The sequence below is a fragment of the Trichosurus vulpecula genome, chromosome 4, assembly GCF_011100635.1.
Source record: "Trichosurus vulpecula isolate mTriVul1 chromosome 4, mTriVul1.pri, whole genome shotgun sequence".
In the NCBI taxonomy this organism is placed as follows: Eukaryota; Metazoa; Chordata; class Mammalia; order Diprotodontia; family Phalangeridae; genus Trichosurus; species Trichosurus vulpecula.
In genome coordinates, this window is record NC_050576.1 from 374507599 (window position 1) to 374519758 (window position 12160).

Genomic DNA, 12160 nt, shown 5'->3' on the forward strand with positions numbered 1-12160 from the left:
TGTATGTAGCAAGGAAGGAATGTAGCCATGAGGGTTTCTGGAGAGGCAGACCACCTTGGTATATCTAAAGAGAAACTGCTTGTATGTTTACTCTGCATAAAGGTATTTTTACTGTATACTGTAAATTACCCAAAAATAGACTTGCAAACTTTCCATAAAACAGGTTCTTGAAAATGTTAAAGAGAAACTGCTTGTATGTTTACTCTGCATAAAGGTATTTTTACTGTATACTGTAAATTACCCCAAAATAGACTTGCAAACTTTCCATAAAACAGGTTCTTGAAAATGTTAAAAAAAAAAGGAAGAGGTTGAGAGGGACTGTATGAAGTTGAAATCTGATGGAGATGACAGTAGGGGATGGAATCAAGTTCACAACAGTTGGCCTTGGTGAGAAGAGCCACTTTCTTGTCAGAAATTAGGGGAAAAGAGATTCAGAGGAGGGAGATAATGTAAAGGGATTTTGAGATGAAGAGAATGGGGGAAAAGGGAACTCATGTGGAATAGCCTCAATTTTCTCAATAAATTAAGAGATAAAGACTTCAGCTGAGAGATAATGGGTAGGGGAAAATGTGGGAGACTTTCAAAGAAAAGAAGTTAAGAGTGCCTTCGAATACTTTTGTAAACTTTCTTTTTCTTTTTTTGGTCTGTGTTTTCTTCCCCAAAACGATTAATATGGAAATATGTTCTGCATGACTGCACATGTATAACCAATTCAAATTCCTTGCTGTTTCAGGGAAGGAGAGAATCTGGAACTCAGAATTTTAAAAAATAAATGTTAAAATTGTTTTTATATATAGTTGGGAAAAATAAAATATTAAACAAATAAGAATAGTTTTGGTGGGGAGTGTGTTAGAAAATTAATCAAGGAGGAATAAAAGCCTGTTTTGATGCAGTGAAGGCCTAGTTGAAATTGAATAACATGAATTTATAATGCATTCAGTCAACCTGGTTGTAAGACTTCATCCAGCTCCCTTCATCACCTTGTGAGAGGAGACAGAAGAGGCGATGATGGGAGTAATACAGGACTCAGTTTTGTAAAAAGATTAGCTGCTTGAGAGCAGAGGACAGGGTAGATTTGAAATGACTAGCTAAAGTCAGAGCAAGGTTAATGGGTTGAGGTGAGAATGGAGGTGAGAATGAATAATAGGTTGAGGAGGCATGAGACAAAAGGAGAGATGAAATGATGGGAGGTTATAGTAAGAGAGTTGAATGTTAGATTTTTTGGCTAAAAGAAGTGGAACCCTTGTGGGTAATGGTGAGATCCACCATGCACCAACCCCTATGTGACTGGGGTACAGAAAAGTTCAGGGTATTTAAGGATACTGAGAAACTGAGAGGTAAGGGGGTTTGAGGGAGTATTGATAAACTTATTTAAGTCTCCTAGAATAAGGGTAGGAATTAGAGAAAGTTGGTGAGCCAGAGGATGAACATTTTTTACAAACCTCACAGACCAGTTAATTAGTGGAGACAAAGGGCCAGTTCCAGCCCTGGCTCTGTCTCTAATTGGCCATTCATCCTAGGCAAGTCCCTCAATCTCTCTGAGCTTCGGTTTCTTCATCTAGAAATTTTTGCTTTTCTTTCTAAATTTTTTTCCTAAAGGATTTTTATTGTTGTTGAGTTGTTTCAGTCGTGTCTGACCCTCCATGACCCCATTTAGGGTTTTCTTGGCAGAGATACTAGAGTGGTTTGCCATTTCTTTCTCCAGCTCATTTTACAGATGAGGAACTAAGACAAACAGTGTTAAAGACCTGCTCAGAGTCACAGAGCTAGTAAGTGTCTGAAGCCAAATTTGAACTCAAGTCCTCCTGGCTCAAGGACTGGTGCTGTATTCCAGTGTGCTACCCCTCCTTAAAAAGAAAAAAGAATGGAAGAAAGTTAGAAATGAAGGAAGGAAGGAAGGATGAAAGAATGAAAAAAGAAAGATGAATGAACGAATAAATGAATGAATAAATAAATTCTACCTCTCATAGGCTGTGGTAAGGATCAAAAGAGATAATGTAAGGGGATGTACTTTGAAATAAAAAAAGAGCACAATTTATGTGTCAGCCATTACTATTTGTATCAGATCCAATTCTCAAGGTGGTTCCTATGCTATTCCACCATCATTGTTAAACTCCCTCGGACCTTTTCATATTAACTTTTAATTTGAGTAAAACTGTGGCCTTTTCTTTATGTGAAGGTTTGCCTGTCCAGACTCGAGCATCACTTTTACCTCACTCACTAGTTTTTCATCATATATTTCCAAGAAAAAAAAATGTCCTTACAGTCACCTAAAGTGGGACAAAGTTTCAGGTGATCCCTATGGAGCTTGCCTGTGATTGAAGAAAAAATAGATCTGCAGCAAGTGGTCAAATGCCTTAAGGTAGGTTTTAAATATTTTCCACTTTAATAAGCTCAGACTCCACCTCACAGAATATCAGAGCTGGAAGGTACCTTAGAGATCATGTAGAGCAACCCCTTCATTTTACAGATGGGGAGAGGAGAGGTCAGAGAAATGAGCTGAAACCTGAGTTAGCAACAGACATGGGACTAGAGCTCATGCCTCTAACCATCCATTAGTTGTGGATACCAAGGAAAGAAAAGAAACAAAAATGACTAGAAGGTTTTGAACCTGGCTGACTGTGATAGCTGCCAAATCTCCTCATTCCACTCCCTCTTTTCATGTGTAAAGTTAGGACCTCAGACTATCTTGCCTCATCCAGGAATTGGCAAGTCACCCTGTTGTAAAGCTAACCTTCCTCATCCCCTTCATCAACCTCTAAAGTGATTGGACCAGTTCCTAGCCAACTTCTGACTCTCAGTTGTAATTTATGTAATGCTTTTATCTCATTTTATTATCAAAATAATCCTGTGAGGGTAAGTGCTATAATTATCCCCATTTTACAGATGAGTAAACAGAGGCTGAGAGATTTTGATTTGCCCAGGATCACACAGCTAAGTGAGCATCTGGAGCAATATTTGAATGCAGGTCTTCCTGACTCATGTTCCTACACTCTCTGCACTATGCTCCCTAGCTGCCTATGCATTGTAGTATAAATATAGAAGAGCAGAATTTCATAGTGGCATAACCAAACTCATCATCTTTTCCCCATACTTGAGCTTGGAGGAATCTCTTCAGGTTCTTGTTAAATGGGGAACACACCTGTAGTTTTGGGTGGCAGACCCTTCTGTCCTCAATATAGAATACTATGTAATGCATGGTTGTGTGTGTGTGTGTGTGTGTGTGTGTGTGGTTTTAGGCTAGACCAGTGGCTTCATTGGTTTAGGAAGCCCTCAGGGAGGAACTTTTTCTCATTATGCAGATTGGTACTTTTTTGTAATTTATCATATTAGGAAGTGGCCTAGGAACACTTAAGAGTTTACTTGGTTTCTCCAGGGTCATACAGCCAGTGCGTGTCAGAAGTGAAACTTGAATCCAAGTCTTCTTAATTTGGAGGGCAGCTAGGTATATACTGCATCATGTCTCTTGTCTCTTGTTTGTGTGTATAAGCACATACGTGTGTGTATTTGTATGTGTATATGTATATGTGGATATTTGTGATATAAATGTGTATGTGTGCAGGCACATATATGTGTGTATACTGATATGTTGGTACATGCATGTGGCATTACATGTGTGTTTTATGTGTATACATATATACACATCTACGTGTATGTATGCATGCATATGCTGATAGATATACATGTGTATATATACACACCACAATGGAGAGTCAGAGCCAGGACCTTCTCCAGCCCTTCCTGAACTCATCAACCCCACCCCACCACAGGTACCATGGTCCTTCCATTTCCTCTGTTCTTTCCATCAACCCACCAATGACCAGCAGGACAAAGGGCCAACAATACCTACTACCCCTGAAGGAAACATGGATTCTTCCTTTCCCTGACCAATCTTTGTTACTCCACTGCCTAGTTCCTATCGAGTATAGGTAGCCCAAGAGAGCTGGATCTGATGCCCAGATCTCTCCTTACCTCTGCTAAGACATCCCAGAGCATCACTCCACTCTAACTCTTAAGCCTATTGTTCCATTGGTAGGGGACTGATCACTTGCTCTATCCTTATTTCCCAAGATTCTCTGGACCATGGCCTTTGTTCTTCCACTTCCTGTGCCTAAATTCTACCTGCCTCTTCCATCATCCATGAACTATTAACATGAACTAAATATTATGTTTCCTCTTCCAATTAGAATATAAATTCCTTGAGGGCTGGTGCTAGGATGATTTTTTTTTATTTGTATCACCAGTGTTTAGCCCATAGTAAGTCCTTGATGAATAATTTTCTATTTTATATGTATGTACTTGTGTATGTATACAGATACAGACATATGTGTGTATATATGTGTATGTATGTATATGTGGAGAGAGAGACAGAAAGAGAAAACCATTGATCATAACCACCATTCAGGTAAGGTAAACACATTGTACAAAATATACTAACACAGAAATTCCTGACACCAATTATAATAATTTTATCCCCAAACTAAACAATGTAAATCAATGACTACACAAGGAAATCCAAAAGAATTCAAAAGCATCTTAGTTTGCAAACATCTGACTTATTTGTCAAGCAGAGAGAGATGACTGCCAAAGTCAGAACTAGGTTAATATTTAAATTTCTTTGTAAAATCTTACTTATAATGATAATGCACAGCATTGCCTAATAAAGTAGAGAAAAGCAGTGAAGGGTAAAACTGGTTTAAAGAAATATTGGCACAATACCCAACTAAGTAAAATCGTCACAATAGCATTTCTGGGTGAAAATGGAAGGAGGTTGACAAACAGAAGAAAAAAAGAAAAGATTTGCAAAAATCATTATAACAATCTGTTTTCTCCATTAAGAAATAGCATCACAACACTTGGACTATAATATCATAGTCCCAGATGTGCTTAGAGAGGAAATAAAAAGAGAATAAAGAAGGGAAAAGCAGCAAGATTGAAGCAAGTACATATGTGTGTGTGTATATACATATATATATATATATATATATATGTGTGTGTGTGTGTGTGTGTGTGTGTGTGTGTGTGTGTGTGTGTATTCTCTTGTTGGAGTCAACACAAGTGTGAGGATATCTGGGGACCAATATACAGGATATCTGAAGACACCAAAGGCATGGAAACAATCTTGAACCATACTAATATTTAAATGTTAATATTGAAAAACACAACCAAGAGAATATTAGTATCTTTTGATCTATAGGTTTACCATCACATCTATGCAAAATAAAGTCATCTATGTATAAATAGAGGACATCATCAATGATAACAGATAAGCAGTATTGAACAATGAAACCCATGTGTATAATTTAGCAATTAAATATATAGGAATTACAAGATCCCATTTTGTTTACCGTTTATTGATTATAAAAATACATTTAATTTACTAAAACCAAATGCTATTGTATGTGTTCTTCAAGTTGTCTCCCATCTATACATCAAAGTCATTCAAGATCCCCTGGAATATATAATAACAAAAAACAAAAAACAAACCTCTGTTCAACAATCCTCTGAAAAACATCAGAAGAGGCACCAATCAGGAAGATGTATGTCTGCCAAAGACATTTGCTGCTTCAGTGGAGAAGATTGAGCACAATTTCCAACCCACAATTTCCTGTGGGTGCTGAAGTACTCCATATATTTCTATTTGTGGAGGATATTGTGCTGATAACATCTCAGAACTCTTCAGTCCCTTCTGGAAGAAATCTGTAATCTCTTAAAGGAGATTGTCCTGCCCAACTACACAAGAAAGACAAAGTCAATGAATATTGAATTAAGGGGGTTTATTAGGAAGTTACATGGAGCAGTTGATAGGGTGCCAGGTCTAGAGTCAGGAAGATTCATCATCCTGCATTCAAATCTGGCCTCAAACACTAGCTGCGTGACTCTGGAAAAGTCATTTAACCCTGTTTGCTTCAGTTTCCTCATCTGTAAAATGAGCTGGAGAAGGAAATGTCAAGCTACTCCAGTGTCTTTGCCAAGAAAACATCAAATGGGGACATGAAAAGTCAGATATGGCTGAAAAGTGACTCAATGTAATGTTAATGGAATAGGAAGATCTTCCCCGTCCATTTATAGGCATCTGTGACCACATGTGTTCAATCACAGCTGTGATACATCCTGAGTCATATAGAGCTCATTGGGGGAGGAACTTGCCTAAGAAGGAGCTTGCTTAGGAGGAGGTTTGCTTGTAGGAAGGCTTTCACACCTTTTGGTACTAAGCTAATTAGGCACAGAGTCATGAGGGTTGTGATGCCTTCTGGCTCTGAGCCCATTAGCCAAAAGTATGTATATTCTGAGGTGAGATTTTCCTTTGAGGGACTTGCTCATGAGAAAGACCTTTTGATTCCCTGGACAGGACTCTGAAGAGCCATTTATTAAGAGTCCCCCCACTACTCAGATGTTGATGCTCCCCTGATCTGGTGGTGTATGTATGTATTACTTTGTTCAGATAGTTGGAACCCTGTCTGTTGAATCTCTGTGTCCATTTCTCTGCTTGCATTTTCTCCACATTCTGGGTACTGACCTTTCCTTTCCCCTGAACTAGTGAATGTTTTATAAATATTTCATTAAAGTAAGATTGTTGACCCTTTCCTTTAAGAAAAGCAGATCAAAGAACCTGTGCTAGCAGGCCATCTTTGGTGTGCCAAGGTGTTTGCTATTATACTCAACAAGAACAAAATGTGCCTGATCAAATGTGCTTCCCCCTTGAGGGCTTCCATAATCCCTCTAGCTGGAAATGATAATTCCTTCTCTGTATTACGAATGATTTATTTACTCCTCTCTTATAGCACTTACAACATTTTGCCTTGTTTGATAGTTAATTTGGTACATTTCTTATCTGACTTCTGGATTATAAGCCCCATGAGAGTAGTAACTGTGCCAATTTCATGTCCATATCCCAAATATCTTTTCCCATTAAATCCCAGTCCATTATCTCATCATCGTGCGACACTAGGATTCTGAAAGTCTAGGCCAATGTAGCAAACATTCAAAGCTTGATGATGGATTGGGAGCAGGACAAGCCTAGCTAAAGTCAGAGAAGTTCATCACCAGAAATTTGGCCACCAAATAGTGAACCATTCTGACCATAGCCAAAAGATCATATTGAAGACTCAGTATTTCTCTATATCAACACATACATATTGATAGATAGAGAAGCCACCTGGATGAAACAACCAGTCTTTTCTATATATTAAAGAAATGCCTAACAATGTATGACACTGTGCTGGTCTGGCTGTAACTTAATTGAATTGTACTGACTGAATTTGCTTGAGCAATAGATATTCCTTTCAAAGATAGACTTTAGCAGTAACATTTCATAGCTATAACTCTTTAGGCATGGATGCAACATATGTTTTCTGGGCCACAGTTTCCTAAACTTCTCATGTTTCAAAAGTTTAGAGAAAGGGAGGTATGAAGAGGTATACAGGAAAATGTTTTGTCTTTGAGACGGGGTAAGGTTGTAAGTAGAAATATTGTGAAAAGGAAATGTTTTCCAGAATTAAAATTTACATCTACACATTTGTGTCCTTTTAATGCAGTGGCTAAGTCTATGAAGTCAGCAAGGAAGTGAAATGAGCTCAAAGAGTTCACGTAACTTTCAACATTTGGTAATCTCAAACAACACTAAAATAGAGGGAGCTTTCCTTATTCTTTGCCCTAAATATTTTTGATGAAACCATTATTATTTAGAAATTTCCAAGAAAAATTGTCCTCAAAATCACCAAAAGTGGAAAATAGTTTCCTAGGATCCCAAAGGAGTATCTAAAAGACCAAAGACAAAACAAAACAAACAAGAATAACAAAAATAGAACAAACACAAAGCCTTAAGGTATGTTTTAATATGTAGGGAGGAGAGAAAAGAAAAAACAAGAAACTAGATAAAGATACTGCTTATGAAACGATAGATACAGAGGAATAATTTTTCATTTACTTAGTTGAATTTAGTATAAGACAAAACAAATAATTTTATTAAAAATATAATTTGTGGAAGTAGATGGTTATTTGAGTTAAAACTAAAGCTAAGAAATAAGCACTATAATTAAATATTATTAATGTATTTAAAACAGAAAGAGCTATGCTGTTATTAAATTCCTTTAAGTCATTTTTGGAAGCTTTTTTTTCTCTTCACATCTTTTAAAATGTTATTTCCTTGTGGATATTTGGATTATTAATGTCATCTATATCAGTAAGAAGTTTGTAAAATTTGCATGATGATACATTTGGCTGAAGGCTGAATACAGTGTAAAATCTTCAGTTAAAAAAATAAAGAACATAAGGAAAATGTAAATTTTGTGATTGTAGTGACCACTACCACACCAGAACATACTGGCTTAGCCAAACATGCCTATTCTTCTCTATCAGGGATATCAAGATATCTGTCAGGGATAGCTGATAATCTATAACATCATGGTGCCATGTTTTTGCGTTTGGTGTGGGGATCTTAAGTGTCTCTAGGAGTAGGTTTGTTTCTTTTATTTTATATCCTGCAACTTTGTTAAAGTTATTTACTATTTCAAGTAGTTTTTACTTGATTCTCTAGGATTCTCTAAGTGTATCATCATATCATATGCAAAGACTGATAGCTTTATTTCTTCTTTGCCTATTCTAATTCCTTCAATTTCTTTTTCTTCTCTTATTGGTAAAGCTAATGTTTCTACTACCATATTGAATAACAGGGGTGAAAATGGACATCCTTGTTTCACCCCCAATCTTATTGGGAATGCTTCTGGCTTGTCCCTATTACGTATAATACCTGCTGATGGTTTTAGTTAGATGCTACTTATCATTTTTCAGGAAGACTCCATTTATTCCTGTGTTCCCTAGTGTTTTTTTTTTAAATAGGAATGGGTGTTGTGTTTTGTCAAAAGCTTTTTCTGCATCTATTGAAATAATCATATGGTTTCTGTTAGGTTTGTTGTGGATATGATCAATTATGCTTAAAGTTTTCCTAATATTAAACCAGCCCTTCATTTCTAGAATAAATCCTGCCTGGTCATAATGTATTATTCTTGTGATAAGTTGCTGTAATCTTTTTGCTAATATTTTATTTAAAATTTTTTGCATCTATATTCCTTAGGGAAATTGGTCTATAATTTTCTTTCTCTTTTTTGTCTTTTCTCAGTTTAGGTATCAGTACCATATTTGTAACATAAAAAAGAATTTGGTAGGACTCCTTCTTTGCCAATTTTCCCAAATAGTCTAGATAGTATTGGAATTAATTGTTCTTTAATGGTTGATAGAATTTGCTTGTAAATCCATCTAGCCCTGGACATTTTTTCCCTAGGGTGTTCATTGATGGCTTATTCAATTTCTTTTTCTGAGATGGGGTTATTTAAGTATTTTACTTTCTCTTCTGTTAATCTGGGCAATTCATGTTTTTTGTAAATATTCATCCATTTCACTAAGGTTGTCAAATGTCTGGGCATACAATTGGGCAAAATAGTTCCTAATTATTGTTTTAATTTCCTCTTCATTGGAGGTGATTTCACCCTTTTCATTTTTGATACTAGTAATTTGGTTTTCTTCTTTCTATTTTATATTCTAATTAACCAGAAGGTTAATCTATTTTATTGGTTTTTTTCCATAAAAAACAGCTCTTAGTTTTATGGTTTTCCTAGTTTCAATTTTATTAATTTCTCCTTTGGTTTTCAATATTTCCAATTTGGTATTTAATTTGGGATTTTTAGTTTCTTCTTTTTCTAGCTTTTTTAGTTGCCTTTCCAATTCAGTGATCTCCTCTTTCTCTATTTTATTCATGTAAGCATTTAGAGATATAAAACTTCCCTGAAGAACTGCTTTTGCTGCATCCCCATAAGTTTTGGTATATTTTCTCATTATTATCATTCTCTTGGATGAAGTTACTGATTGTGTCTATGGTTTGTTGTTTGACCGACTCATTTTTTGGGATTAGATTATTTAGTTTCCAATTGATTTTTAGTCCATCTTTCCATGTCCCATTATTACATATAATTTTTATTGCATCACGATCTGAAGAGGATGCATTTAATATATCTGCCTTTCTGCATTGGATTGTAACGTTTTATGCCCTAGTACATGATAAATTTTTGTGTAGGTGACAAATACGGCCAAGAGAAAGGTATATTGCTTTCTATCCCCATTCAGTTTTCTCTAGAGGTCTACTATATCCAAGTTTTCTAAAATTCTATTCACCAACTTAACTTCTTTCTTGTGTGTTTTGTAGTTAGATTTATGTAGTTCAGAGAGAGGGAGGTTGAGGTCCCCCACTAGTATAGTTTTGTGGTCAGTTTCTTCCCTTAACTCCCCGAACTTCTCCTTTAAGAATTTGGATGCTATACCACTTAGTGTTTATATGTTTGGTAATGATATTTCTTCATTGTCCATAGTGCCTTTAGCATGATATAGTTTCCTTCCTCATCTCTTTTAATTATATCTTTGCTTTTGCTTTATCTGAGATTGGGATTGCTACCCCTACTTTTTTTTTTTACTTCAGCTGAAGAATGATATATTCTACTCCAGGCTTTTAACTTTACCCTGTGTGTATCCCTCTGTTTCAAATGTGTTTCTTGTAAACAACATATTGTAAGATTATGATTTTAATCCATTCTGCTATCTGCTTCCATTTTAAGAGAGAGTTTATCCCATTCCCTTTCACAGTTATGATTACTATCTGTGTCTTTCTCTCCATCCTATCACCTTTCCCCCATTTATTCTTTTCTTCCTTTTTTCTCCCTTTCCCTCCTCTCTAGAGGTTTGCTTTTGACCACCACCTCCCTCAATCTGCCCTCCTTTCTATTAGCCCCCCTCCCTTTTCTTTCCCTTTTCCCTTACTACTTCTTTCCTCCCTTCTATTTCTCCCTCTCTTTTCTTTCTCCTTTCCCCTCCAATTGCCTGTAGGGCAAGTTAGATTTCTGTACCTAACTGAATATGTTATTCCCTCCTTGAGCCAAATCTGATGAGAGTAAAATTCAAACAATGCTCATCTCCTTCCTTTCTTTCCCTCTGCTGTAATATGTCTTTGTCCCTCTTCATGTGATGTAATTTAAGCTTTTCTGCATCATCCTTTTTTCTTCTCCCATTACAATATTTTTTCAGCACTTAATTAGGTTTTTTATCATCACATCAAAATCAACTTAAACCCACCCTCTCTGTCTATGTATTTCCCTTCTATATGATATTCTCAAAAGTTGTAAGTATCATTTTCCCATGTAGGGATGTAAACAGTTTGTCCATAATGAGTGACATGGTTTCCCCCCCTTTCTTGTTTACCTTTTTATGCCTCTCTTGAGTCTTGTATTTGAGGATCAGATTTTACATTGAGCTTTGGTCTTTTCATCAGGAAAGTCTGGAAGTCCCCTGTTTCATTGAATGTCCATCTCTTCTCCTGAAAGATAATGCTCAGTTTCACTGGGTAGGTGAGCCTTGGTTGTAAACCAAGCTCCTCTGCCTTGAAGAATATCATATTCCAAGCCCTCTAATCATTTAATGTAGAAGCTACAAGGTCCTGCGTAATCCTGACTGTGGTTCCACCATATTTTAATTGTTTCTTTCTGGCTGCTTGTAATATTTTCTCCTTGATCTGATAATTCTGGAATTTGGTTACAATTTTCCTTGACATTTTCAATTTGGGATCTCTTTCAGGAGGTGATCAGTAGATTATTTAGATGACTAGTTTACCCTCAGGTTCTAGGACCAAAGGGCAGTTTTCATCGATGATTTCTTAAAAGATGCTGTCCAGGCTCTTTTTTTCATCATGGTTTTCAGGTAGACCAATAATTCTTAAATTATCTCTCCTGGATTTATTTTCCAGGTCAGTTTTTTTTCCAATGAAGTATTTTAGTTTTCTTCTATTCTTTTTTCATTCTTTAGATTTTGTTTGACTGATTTTTGATGTCTCTTAGAGTCATTAGTTTCCACTTGCCCAATTCTAAATTTTAATGAATTGATGTCTTCAGTTAGCTTTTGTAACTCCTTTTCCATTTGGCCAATTCTACTTTTTAAGGAGTTGTTTTCTTCAGTGTAATTTTTTTTTCATTTTGTCAATTGTATTTTTAAAGGAATTGTTCAATTTTTCTTCTGCCTCTCTTATTTGACTTTTAAAATCCTTCTTGAGCTCTTCCAAGAAGGTTTTTGGGGCTTGAGAAAAGTTCATATTCCCTTTGAGGTTTTGGATGTGGGTATA

General features: G+C 36.1%; 1 protein-coding gene across 1 annotated transcript in view; it reads left to right on the top strand.

The window, feature by feature from the left end:
• ITGBL1 (integrin subunit beta like 1) overlaps positions 1–12160 on the top strand; it is a 211113-nt gene that overhangs the window by 45928 nt on the left and 153025 nt on the right. The gene's annotated exons all lie outside the window — the stretch shown is intronic.